The 13,392-nt window shown below is 34.7% G+C and overlaps 1 long non-coding RNA gene across 1 annotated transcript in view; it reads left to right on the top strand.

Annotated features, from left to right (window-relative positions):
- LOC129048663 (uncharacterized) overlaps positions 1-9,756 on the top strand; it is a 60,041-nt gene extending 50,285 nt beyond the window's left edge. The window contains exon 4 of the long non-coding RNA XR_008511188.2: positions 7,523-9,756. This is a non-coding gene — a long non-coding RNA (uncharacterized LOC129048663). The remainder of the gene's footprint in view (positions 1-7,522) is intronic.
- Positions 9,757-13,392: the final 3,636 nt, after the last annotated feature.

The raw sequence follows: 13,392 nt of genomic DNA, 5'->3' as shown, positions 1-13,392 counted from the left end.
TTGCCTGTAACTAGAGATATTCAAACATAAGTTACTGTTTCATTTGTATAAACTAGTAGTCTGGTAGAACAATTAGATGAACTTCAAACTCCCTTTGAGCTTTGAGATTCTATGGAGGTATGCTTTGTTAAGAAGATTATCTCTGTATTTGCCATGCTGAATGCATTATGAGGCCAATGCTGAGTGCATGGAGGTTCCTCAGAGTTCTCGGAATTCAGTTTTATTGAGTTTAGGACTTTAAAGGATATGTGATTTCCTAACACCATCTATAACACTAATTTCAGCTTTAGCTCACATTGCCAGCCTCTTCTTGGGATACACTTGAAATAAAGTAGATTCTTTTTTTCAGATGAGTTATTTTCTCTGTTAAATGAAATTATCTACTTTATTTTTTTTTGCAGGTGTAACTTTTACTGAATCACTGATAATACTGATATATTTTTGATAATACATTTGTATTTTAGAACAATAAAACATGTTTAATTTGCTTTTGGTGGTGGACTAAATTCTCTATTTCAAATATATAAATCTTCTCAAATGTATCCATATACCAAAGTGGCTAATAACCTCTTTGTTTCATGAATCTATTTTTGGTCTGCTGCAGGAGAAAGGGTGAAGAAGTTTACACTCAATATACTAATATCTTCTGACTTTTACACCTCAACCCAGATTTTATAACTATAATAAAAACATAAATTCATTCTCAGGCTTCATACTATATAAACTACATAGTTCTTTTTTTTTGTTTGTTTGTTTTTTTTAAGACATGGTCTCACTGTTGCACAGGCTGAAGTGTAGTGGTATAATTGTGTGGCTCACTGCACCCTCCAACTCCTGGGCTCAAGCAGTCCTTCCTTGGCCTCTGAAATTGCTAGGGTTACAGGTGTGAACCACTGTACCTGGCCAGTTCTTAACATTGTTTGCTAGGTGGCAGATGAAACCTGCATTTGAAGAGTTTTTTCAAATCAAGTTAATTCACATGTAAACAAAGCTATGGATTGCCTCACTGCTTTTAAGAGCCCAAATCAGGAAACGATCGCTAAGTTGATCAATAGAATACATGTTAAATAAACTACATATATAAAGTGGGCCACAGTGCAGCCGCTAAAAAAAAGATAGATTCAACTGTATATTGACATGGAAATAGTTTCATGATATATTGCTGAGAGAAAGTATTGAGTAGTAAACAGTATGTACAGTGTGTTTCCATTTTAAAAAGAAAGTAAGGTGATGCAAATGCATCAAAAAATGTCAGAAAGTCTTTGTCCAAACTGGTGTCACTGGTTATCTCTGAGCAATAGAATTCCTTACTTGATGCCTACAGGGATGAGGATTGGAAACTCCCTTCTGACGCATTTGATAGAGTGTAATATGGGTCAATTCCCATATGCATTTCCTTAAAAAAAACTAATAAAGACACAAAGTAATACAATCTAATGTCAACTTTCTTCTATAGGAGTAAAGAAGAGGAAATTAATCATAGCCAAGCAAAGAGGTAGATGATTTTAAAGTCCAATGGACACTGTCAAAATTCAGAGTTCTTGTGGGCAAAAAATGATAATGAAAGCATACATAAAGATTAGATGATATAAATGTACAATTTTAAATCATTCTTGCTCTTGCTCTTACCATCCCAAAGAGAAATTCTAGACTTCTGCAAAACTTCTTTCTACCCCTGATTTTTCATGGGTTTAGAAGATTCCTCATATCTCCACTTCCCTATCTTTTTGTCCTGCCATATTGGACCCAACAGTTTTCCTGCGCAAACTGCTGTTGCTTTTTTGAGCACAGTGCACATGGTAGGGACAGTCGGAACTCTCTTCTACTGCACTATGTGCTGTGGTTTCTCCCAGTTAAGTCTGAGTAGACAGGAGGGAGACACAGACAATATAAATGCATACATTATGACCAGCTTAATTTAAATAAGGAATTTGTGTTGGAGAGGAATAAAATGACTTTTTCCGTATGTTTTATTACACACGATATATATATATGTACAATCACAATATAATAAAATATAGGCAAATCAGTAATGTTGAATGCAGAAAACAGAAATTGGTGCAAGTATTTTAAGTAGAAAGGAATTTAATACAAGATATTAGTTGCTTACAACTTAGCAACTATTATTGCTTATTGTTGGAAGGGCTGAAAGAACAGGTTCTGTTCCAGACTTTCTGGACTGATTTCCAAAAGAATACCAAGCTGATACACAGAGGAGCTACTACTATCCCTGAAGCAGCTGCTAGTACTGCTGCCACAGCTGCCTCTCACAGTGACTGATTTTAGGAAGCCAGAGTAGGATGTCATTCTGCAGTTTCATACCCGGAAAAATGGTGCACAGACCTGGAATGCAGCTACAGGAAAGTCTCACATTTCTAAAATGCCAGCAGCAAGAACCAAGAGTTGCAGGAACATGCTATCATCTTTTCTTCATTCTGCCTTGCAGACTTTCTCAATTTTCTCAATTTGTCTCAAGTACTGGAAGTAGATAATTTGCATCCAGAATGTTAGCTTCAAGAATATTAGGGGGAGTTTAGATTGTAGCTTTCCAAACTCTCCAAATCAAAGAGTGGAAAAGAGACTGAGAGTCAGAGTATATCTCATAAACAGAGAAGCTCCAGGTAGGAAAAAATAATTGCTCATAATATGACCATCCAGATAAAATAGCTGTTAACATAGTCACACATCTATTATATTTTTCTTTCCATGTCTGTCTGTCTATCTATCTATCTATCTAATCTATTCAATTTGAAGTAATTGTTTTTCTAGTTTGTTTAGTAGCCCTTCTTACCATTCTTCGGATAAAAACAAGACCCCTTTTTTGTTTGGAAACTACCTCAATCCATATCTATGTTTTCCTGACCAACAAGCCTTACCCCCCTTCAATCCCATTATCCTCAAATCCTAATTATACATTATATGAGCCAAAAATTTCCTTTTTTGGCCCTAATCATGTTTGACTATAGTTTCTGACAGTGTCATCTGACAAATCCTAATGTATATATGCGTATATTAAAGGTGACTTATAGACTAGGAAATACTTTGCAGCCTGCTTTTTTCATGGATAAATATATCAAAATTTTTTCAGGTAATAAGTTAAATATCTACCATAATTATTAATGGCTACAAAACATTACAATGTTTGGATTTACCATAATTTGTTCAATTCATAATTTGTGTCTAACTTTTTTGCTTTCATCACATTGAAGTTTAAATGGGTGTGTAAATTTGGACTACTTTTGGTTTCAAGTGACAGAAGCCAAACTTGAAATGCTTGAACAAAAAGGGATTTTGGAAAGATATTAGGATTTCTCACAAAATATGAAGAGAAAATACAGAATTTAGACCCCCATCAAGAACTACCAGGATTAGAACATGAAACTTAATGTCATTTGAATTTTCTTTATTGTCCACGGGGAGAAGCTGGAGTGACCAACTCGTCCCGATCTGCCTGGGACTATCCAAGTTTTAAGACTGAAAATCCCAGATCCTGGGAACTCCCCTTATCCCAAGAAAACTGGAACTTTGGTCATCCCAGCTCTGGAGTCTTATTTTGTCAGGCAATAGAAAGAAACATTCTTCTGGCAGTTCTAGTTGAAAACTCCAATGAAGAAGTCATATTCATTCATAGATCAACTGCTTTTGTCAAAAGGAAGGGGATTTTTGCTAGAAGAAAGGAAGTTTAGGCTGGGTGTGGTGGCTCACGCCTGTAATCCCAGCACTCTGGGAGGCCGAGGTGGATGGATGACAAGGTCAGGAGTTCGAGACCAGCCTGACTGATATGGTGAAACCTTGTCTGTACTAAAAATACAAAAATTACCTGGGCGTGGTGCCAGGTGCCTGTAACCCCAGCTACTCAGGAGGCTGAGGCAGGAGAATCGCTTGAACCTGGGAGGTGGAGGTTGCAGTGAGCCAAGATCATGCCACTGCACTCTAGCCTGGGCAACAGAGTGAGACTCTGTCTCAAAAAAAAAAAGAAGGAAGTTTAGACTAAGAAAACAGCCTCTACTCCTAGCAAATAAAGGAACCACATTATAGTGGGCCTTGGTGGTCCTTGAGAAGCCAGACAGAAATATTCAGTTTTGACTAATTTAAATTAAAAATGTGGAAGATGGCAGAAGAGAATGAAAAGATGAAATAAGTATAAAGGGACAATTGATTTGTTGGAAATTATGCAAGGTTAACTGAAGACTAGGATTCAGAAGATACACTGGGAACACGTTAGCAGTAATTCAGGTATGAGTTTAGCAGTACAAGAACACATGATTTTGGAGCAGAAGAAATAAATGGAAGAGGAATTTAAATGCCAAAATCTCATAGCTCATTGGTAGGACAAATTAGTTTGCCTGTCATGTTGATATTTCAGCATCCCAAGAGTGCATAGCATTAGTACAGTTCTGGTCTGAAACCATAATCCTTGAGAATTCCATCTGTAAGTTTTGGGAGAACAAAGAATGAAGACTTCTAGGCCCAAGGAAACCCGGATAGGACAACAGTCCCTTAGATTTTGCCACACTGAAATGTAAATCAGTCACACAAGGTTAGGGATCATCTCTATCCTGTTCTTGACTGTTCACCCCCGGTCCTGAAACAGTGCCCCACACGTAGAAGACTCTGACAGTATCGAGCATGTTGTGGAGTAGTTAGAAGGGGAAGAGAATGAGAATTTAAAGAGCATATTATCACAGAAAGATAAAAAAGAAAAGGTTTTCCTGATTAGTAATGCAAAAAGTTTCCTTTGAAATATTTAGATTCTTGAGGAAATCCTTATTTGGTTTGAATCTATTGAAAATAGCATCAATTGTTTCTTTTATTTGTATGTATACACAGTCATGCATATGATAAACATTTTTCTAAATCTTGGAAGAAATAAAATCATCTACACAAATACTGTGGAAGTAACTTTAAAATGTCCATACTTGGGCAACATCTTTAAAATCCTCTGTCTGAAGACTCCTTCCTTCCTCTTCTCTAGGATGCATACATACTAACATGCAATTTTGTTTTGACTTTTAAGTCTTTGGAATTCCTTGGTATATATAAGTATATATAGACATGTAGCTATTACCTATACAGAAAGGCAAAAGAGTGATAAGGAGCCTACATTCAGAATATAGTTTCCTCATGAGTGGGAGAAGTGGGGAGATGAGATGAGAGGGGGGAAAAGAGCAATAGGAAATTCATGGGTATTGATAATAGTCTATATGCTAATTTGTTTGGTAAGCCCACAAGTGTTCATTTCATCATTACACTTCCTAATCTATGTGTAAATTATATTACATATGTTGTATATATATATATATATAACTTAGCATATAGCAAACATTCATAGTAAAATGTAAAAAAGTATATAAAATTAACATATATACATATGATCAAACCATTTATTCATATTACAGTGTTATTGAGAGAACTCTTTAATGATGTATATTTTTGTTTAGAATGGTCACAGTCATGTATCTAAAGAAATTAAATCTAATTTAATCTCTTATTCATGTTAGCAATATTTTCTTGGTCTTAGTCTTAAACTGATGCTCAAATTCTAAATATAGAACAGGTTTTTGGCCAGGCACAGTGGCTTACGTCTGTAATCCCAGCACTTTGGGAGGCTGAGGTGAGCAGATTACCTGAGGTCAGGAGTTGGAGACCAGCTTGGTCAATATAATGAAACCCCATCTCTACTAAAAATACAAAATAAATTAATAAATAAATAAATTAGTCAGGTGTTGTGGTGCATGCCTGTAGTCTCAGCTGCTTAGGAGGCTGAGGCACAAGAATTACCTGAACCCAGGAGGCGGAGGTTACAGTAAGCTGAGATTGCCACTGTACTCCAGCCTGGGCAACAGAGTGAGACTCCATCTCAAAAAAAAAAAAAAAAAAAAAAAAGGTTTTTTTTTTTGGAGTCTGGCAAGAAATCATATAAAAAGGAAAACACCCCAATTTAGGAAAATGTATGCTTTATTTTTACACTATTGTAATTTTTGTGTGTGTGTGATGGAGTCTTGCTCTATTGCCCAGGCTGAAGTGCAGTGGCACGATCTCAGCTCACTGCAACCTCAGTCTCGTGGGTTCAAGCGATTCTCCTGCCTCAGCCTCCTGAGTAGCTGGGACTACAGGCGTGAGCTACCATGTCTGGCTAATTTTTGTATTTTTAGTAGAGACGGGGTTTCACCATGTTGGCTAGGTTGGTCTCAAACTCCTGACCTCAAGTGATCCACCTGACTTGGCCTCCCAAAGTGCTGGGATTACAGCACTCTTGTAATTTATTTCTATTATTACTAACACTTTATCTTCACCTTTTTCTTGAAAAAAAGTCTTTTTTTTAACATTAATAACAGATGAGAAAATTTAAAAAGCCCATTGGACTTAAAAATAGGAGATGCGAATTTAATCTTCAATTCTGCCGGCATTTACTCTTAGTTCACTTAAGTTCTCTGAAATTCAGTTTTCTTAAAGTAAGAAGACTGGACTGGATATAGAGAGCTATTGCTAGATTTCTTGATATTACATGTTGAAAGATTTCCAAGTGCAATTTTACATTCTCTCTCTATTTCTGTCTTCCCAACCTTTTCATTCTGACATGGTGTTTTATAGAGTAGTTATAAAAATTTGAAGCTTATTTTCTATAAAAATTGAAAGAATATAGAAAAAATGTTATCACTGGCCATCTTCTGAGGACACAGTGTTACATAAACATATCTCTTATTGATAAGAATGTTTTTCTAAAGTGTGTTAGCCGAACAAATGTACACAGCAAATGATAAAAAAATGTCAAACATCTGGCTCATATTTGTGTTTGCTCTCTTTACTTTGTTAAGCATATATTTTCAAAGAATAATATTTCCTAAGAGTCTTGTAGTTATTTTTCCAAAAAAAAGAATGTACTTAAAATCTGCTTTGCCTTTTGGATTCCTAAACACGTCTGCTTAGTGAGGGCAAGAAACCACTAGAGGAATGCCTAAATAACTTTGCAATATTTAATTTTAGAACACATAATTTCATGTCATATTTCATCAGCTGTCATGTCTGTATATAATGGGGGTGTTAAAGAGAAGTTGGCTAGATGCGATATTATTTTCATATTGTGTAAACAATTTGTGTGTCAAAGAAAAGAAATAAATAGATGCAAAATACAGGAAGAATTCTTTTCTAGCTTTAAGGTATCATGCTCTTCCCTTGTGTAAGTAAATAACAAAAGTAGGCCTTTGCTATTTTTGTTTACTTTGAATGTTTACTATTGATCCTGTGGACACTATTACATACATGATCACATTTAATTGCGGAACAACTCTAGAGACTTCTGCTTTGGAGAAGAGGGAATCGATATAGTTTTTCCTATTCCTCCAGCTAAGTACAACTTAAAAACCTGGAAATTATATATGAAACACTTATAAGAAGACTCTGAAAGATGAAGAGAAGAAGGCAGATGTGCTAGGAACCCTTTCGACCCAAATAATGACACAGTGGTAACTTCTCTGTTCTCTTTTGTTTTTTGTTTCCCCCATATATCCCAAACTTATAGCTGAAGAAGTCCACAACCCGGAAACACCAAGACAACCAGACAAAAAAAGCCCTGAAACAAAAGTTTGCTGTTTCTAGCCAAAGAATCAAGAAAGGAGCAGCCTAGCATGAAATAAACTTGTAAGCAATGGAAAAGAAAATTACCAAAAACAGAGAAGGATATTACATGATAATAAAAGTGTCAGTCCAACAAAGAGAGAACATTCCTAAACGTGCATGCGCCAAACAATGAAGCTGCAAAAAAATGGGAATCAAAAACTGACAGAAGTGAAAGAAGAAATCAACAAATCAGCAATTACAGTTTGATACTTCAACAACCTTCTCACAACAATGGATAGAAAAGCTAGATAAAAAATCAACAAGCATACAGAATTCAACAACGCTATTGACCAACAAGAAACAAGATCTGAGAACTTTTTTAGAGTACTACACCCCAGAACAGCAGAATATATATCATTTCAGGCACTAACAGAGCATATACCAAGATAGAATACAACTTGGGTCATAAAGCTAATTAACCTCAACAAATGTAAAATAATTAAAAACATACAAAGTGTGTTCTTTGATCACAATAAAATCAAACTAGAAACTTTTAACAGAAAGTGCCTTTAACCATTCTGGCTGCTATAACAAAATACTATGAACAGAGTAATCTGTAAACAACAGATATTTATTTCTCACAGTTTGAGCTGCAAAGTCCAAGGTCAAGGCTTCAGTAGATCTGGTGTCTGGAGAAGATCTATTTCTTGGCCCGTAGATAGTGCTTTCTTGTTATGTCTCCACATAGTGGAAGGTTAAGAGGTCTTTCCAAGGCTTCTCTTATAAGAGTACTAATCAGATTCATAATGGCTCTACCTTCCTGACCTAATTGCCTTCCAAAAGCCCCCCCACCTAATTCCATCACCTTGGAAGTTAGGATTTCAACATATGAATGGTGGGGAGGGGGTTATGATAATTCAGTCCATTGCAAAAATATAAAAGAAAAATCTCGAAAAACTTGAAAACTAGACAACACATGTGTGTAAATAACCTATAGATCAAAGAGAAAGTCTCAGGGAAAAAGAATACATTGCACTGAATGAAAGTGAAAATACAACACATTAACATTTATGAAAAATAGCTAAAGCAGTGCTGAGAAGAAAATTTATAGCACCAAATGCATACATTAGAAAAGAGGAAAAGTCTCAAATTCATCATCTAAACTCTCACCTCAAGAAACTAAAAAAAAAAAAAAAAAAAATCAGGACAACGTAAGCCCAAAGCAAGCAGATAAAAATAAAATAAAAAAGAGCAAAGATCAGTGAAACTGAAAATATAAAACGTAGAGGAAATCAGTAAAACAAAGTGTATTTACTCAAAAAGATAAAATTGATAAACTTTTAACAACACTGGCAAAAAATGAAGACACATATTACAAATATAATACATGAAATAGGGCATATTACTATAGACCCTTCAGACAATTAAAGGATGATGGGGAATAAGATGAACAACTTATATAAAAATTGACAATTAAGATAGAATGGACTGCTAGTTACTTGAGAAACATAAACTACCAAAACTTATCCAATATGAAATAGATAAATTGAATAGTTCTACAACTGTGAATAAAATTGAATTCATAAATTAAAAATTTCCAAAAAAATCTCCAGGACCCTATAATTTTGCTGGAAAATCTAGCAAATGTTTAAGGAAGGATTGGCACTAAAACTGCACAATCTCTCCTAGAGAATAGAAAAGGAAGGAATGCTTCCTGATTTATTTTATAAAGTTAGTATTACCCTTATATTAAAACCAGACACAGAAAGCACATAAAAGAAAACTAGACCAATGTCCCTCAAGAATACATATTAAAAAATGGTTAACATTATATTAGCATACAATGCAGCAATATGTATAACTATACACTATGACAATGTGTATAATGACAAAGTATGATTCATCATAGGAAGCACACCTAGTTCAATATTCAAAAATCAATGTACTTTATTAAGAGGCTATGGATGAAAATTACATGATCATACCAATCAATGCAAAAAAAGTTAGACAAAGTCAATACTCTAAGAAATATAGAAATAGAGGTGAACTTTCTTAACACAAAATACTTACAGCTAACATTATAGTTAACGGGAAAAGTGTAAATACTTTTCCTTTCAGAATAGAAACAAGGCAAGGATGTGTACTCTCATCACTGGTATTCAACATAGTGCTAGGAGTTCTAGCCAGTGCAATAAAACAAGCAAAGGAAATTCAAAAAATACATATTGAAAAGGAGTAAATAAAACTGACCTGTAAGGCATCTAAAAAACAAAAACTTCTAGAAATAATAAGTGAATTCAGCAAGTTTATAGGATACAGATAAACATACAAAAATCAGTTCTATTTTTATATTCTGGCAATGAACACCTGCAATTAAAAATATAATACTATCTACAAAAATAAAATTATAGTTGTAAATCTAACAAAATATGTACAGGATTTGATTTCTGAAAGCCTCAAAATACTGATGAAAGAAATTAAATAATATCTATATAGTGATTTATACTATGTTGATGGGTGTCCATAATTCTTAAATTGATACACATATTTAGTACAATTACTATAAAATCCTAGCAAGATTTTTGTAGATAAAGATATTCTAAAATTCATATGGGAATGCAAAGGCACCAGGATAGCCAAACCAATTTTGAAAAGAAAGAATAATGTGGGAGGAATCATTTTATCCAATTTCAAGACTTATTATATACAAAACTATGTGATACTGGTGGGAGAATAAACACATAGATCAATGGAACAAAACAGAGCAACTAAAAACAGACCTACATAAACATGTCATATTGATTTTTGATAAAGGTACAAAAACCATTTAATGGAGAAAAGATAGCCTTGGCAACATGGTCCTGGAGCATGGATATCCATACACCATAAAATCAACCTCTACTTAAATTTTATACCGTATACAAAAATTAACTCAAAATGGACCATGGACTTTAAATGTAAAGTGCAAAACTATAAATCTTTTTCAACAAAATATCTGAGAAAGTTTTAGGGATCTAATGGTAGGCAAAGAGTTCTTAGATTTGATGCAAAAACCATTAACCATTAAAGTAAAAATGGATAAACTGAACTTAATCAAAATTAAAAACTTTTGCTTTGTGAAAGACCCGGTTAAGAGGATAAAATACCAATTACAGACTGGGCTACTTTTCTTAACATCACACAGCAGGCAACAGAGCAGAACTGACTTCATATTGAATCCACTGGGAAAGAGCCTGTTTTTATTTTTGCTTAGTACATATGTGTAATTCAGGTAAAAAAATGTTTTATGCAAATACATAATGACTAGAAGTATTTTTATCGAATATTATGGCAGTTTCCCCCTTTATTCTTTATGCATGTGCACTGCATTCCAGCATTACTCTTCAGAAAAGTTTTGTAGATATTTTTATTTGGCTAGGAAATTATCTGTGAATGGACATATTTGTTCCGCTGCAAACAGCAATGTTGAGTACAAATTCTTTTTGTATATATATATAGCTCCTCTTTATCATTGACCATAGAAACAATAAAGACTAAACAAAGGAGTAATAAATTTAATAGTTCCTAGCCTGACATTAGAGCTAACAGTATAAAGGAAGCTATAATCTTTTTTTTCATTTATACATTGTCTCCTCTCTCTAAATATAAGACTTTATTACATTTATTTCTTTATATAGCCATTCTGTTTTCCCTGCTCCACTCATTAAACTGTAAGACATTTCAGAACAGGGACTAAATATTTTTGTCTTCATAAGCTCAGGCTTAGCAAATTGCCTGGCATAGGTTACATAGTAATAAATATTTAAGTGAATAAATTACTATTCTTTGTGATAATTGGACTGAAAAAAAAACTAGACTATTCCATGGAATGATGAGAATTGCTTTATGATTGTTGCCAATGTGAAGATTCAGCATAAAAAAATTAGGTGCTGTTTAAATTCTCTTACTTTTTCTGCTACTTAGAACAACATTTCTCAACTGTTAGTTGCCATGTTATAAAGACAACTTTTTATCAGTCTTTTAGTCAGTCCTTTGTGTGCTCATAACAGTACAAGATGGAATTCATGTCTTTTTTTCTGTTTATTTATTTATTTAGTTTCAATAGGGTTTTTGGGGAACAGGTAGTGTTTGGTTACGTGAATAAGTTTGTTATTGGCGATTTCTGAGATTCTGGTGCAACCATCACTTGAGCGGTGTACACAGTACCCAGTGGAATTCATCTCTTTCTATAGTCCTTTTTTTCTTCTCTTATACTTGATGTTAGGAATTCTCAGATGACCAGAAGTATAATTGGTTTTACGGCATACACTAGTATGTAGCAAACAGCGTATACAAGGTATCAAATACAAAGTCTTTAGAGTCAGATAAACCTGCATTTGAAGACCAACTCTATCTCTGACCAGTCCTGAGAAATTACGTTGAGCCACAGTTTAGTTATTCATAAGATATAATTTTCATAACCATTAGAGATATTTAATAGAAAGCAACATGTTTGGCAGAGAGGAGATTAACATTCAAAGGACAAATTGTAAAAATTATCAGTCATTTTACTCAATCTGATGAACAACACAATGACTGTTTTTCCTGAACATTATTACTACCTCCATCATTGTCTATCTTTAAAAATCAATTGCTATTAATAGTGCTGTGGTCATTCTTTACATAGGGATTTATCAAATGTACTTATTTGAGATGAAATAAGCCTAGTGACTCAGCTTAAAGATTATTTTCTGGAAGAAGTAATGCCAAGAAACGAAAAGTTACCAAAGAAGTTTCTATCCCGTGGGGATTATTTCAGTCCAACCTATTCCATTTGCAAAGGCAATCGCAGAATGTGTTATATAGGCATGACTATTGATTGAAGACTTTCTGCACTGTGAAAAATTTGGTTTTAAATGTCTATCTTAAAACCTTCTATTTTAGCAGATATGCCAGCAAGTCAGCAGCATTTTCTGTGGTACAGTAAGAAGAGTTTTCAGCTGAATCTCTCTTTTTCCTTCTTTAGCATTTATCATCATGGGCTACATCTCCATAAGGCATCTCAGGGTTACACCACCCATACAAAAAACGGTTTACATCTGCCTTTGGCTCATTTTTCTCCACATGCATGATTTACCCCATAATGTGCTGTGCTGTGCTCTGGGATCTTGCAGAAGAAAGCGCTGATATGACTCATCTCTATCATGTGGATGTCCTAGCTCTGCTGCTGCTGCCGCCACTCCCACCTTATTGCAGCACAAATATGATGAAAGGAAACAGGAAGAGTTGTTGATGGTAAATGTCTAAGATGAGTTCTCATGGGACAGCTACCAAAGGGGTCCTTCTGCAAACAGGAGGTTCCAATTTTAGGCTGCATACTAGTATGAAATAGGTAGTATTCATAACAATAAATATGCCCTTTTGAATAAAATTTAGATTGTTTCCAAGCTTCTGACTTTGGAGGCTTGATTATTTTTTGAGAACAAGTAGACAGAACAAGGATAGCACATACACTGCCACGTTTTTCTTTATTCCTGCTCAGTACAGATTGGTGGGCATTTCTGGTTGCACATCCAAAACCATCTCTTCTTTTCTGGATAACAGAATTCCAAACTGTTTGGGAGATATGGTGCACAACCTCAGGATATTTACTAGTGATCATTCTGAGACTGAGGGGAAATTAGATATATGGAGACTCTGATGGGAGTATCTGGAAAAGGTTTCCCTTCCTTGTCAGAGAGCCATGTAAGAAGAAACCCATTTTGCCCAGGCCCTTTCTTTATGCCTTGTGTGGCAGCCATCTTGCAGCCATGCTGGGATTCATTGCCAGCAATCTGAGGATGGCTGAGAGAA

Source organism: Pongo abelii, chromosome 9 (assembly GCF_028885655.2).
Source record: "Pongo abelii isolate AG06213 chromosome 9, NHGRI_mPonAbe1-v2.0_pri, whole genome shotgun sequence".
NCBI lineage: Eukaryota > Metazoa > Chordata > Mammalia > Primates > Hominidae > Pongo > Pongo abelii.
The sequence above is the reverse complement of the archived record's forward strand: the minus strand, read 5'-3'. Positions and strand labels throughout refer to the sequence as shown.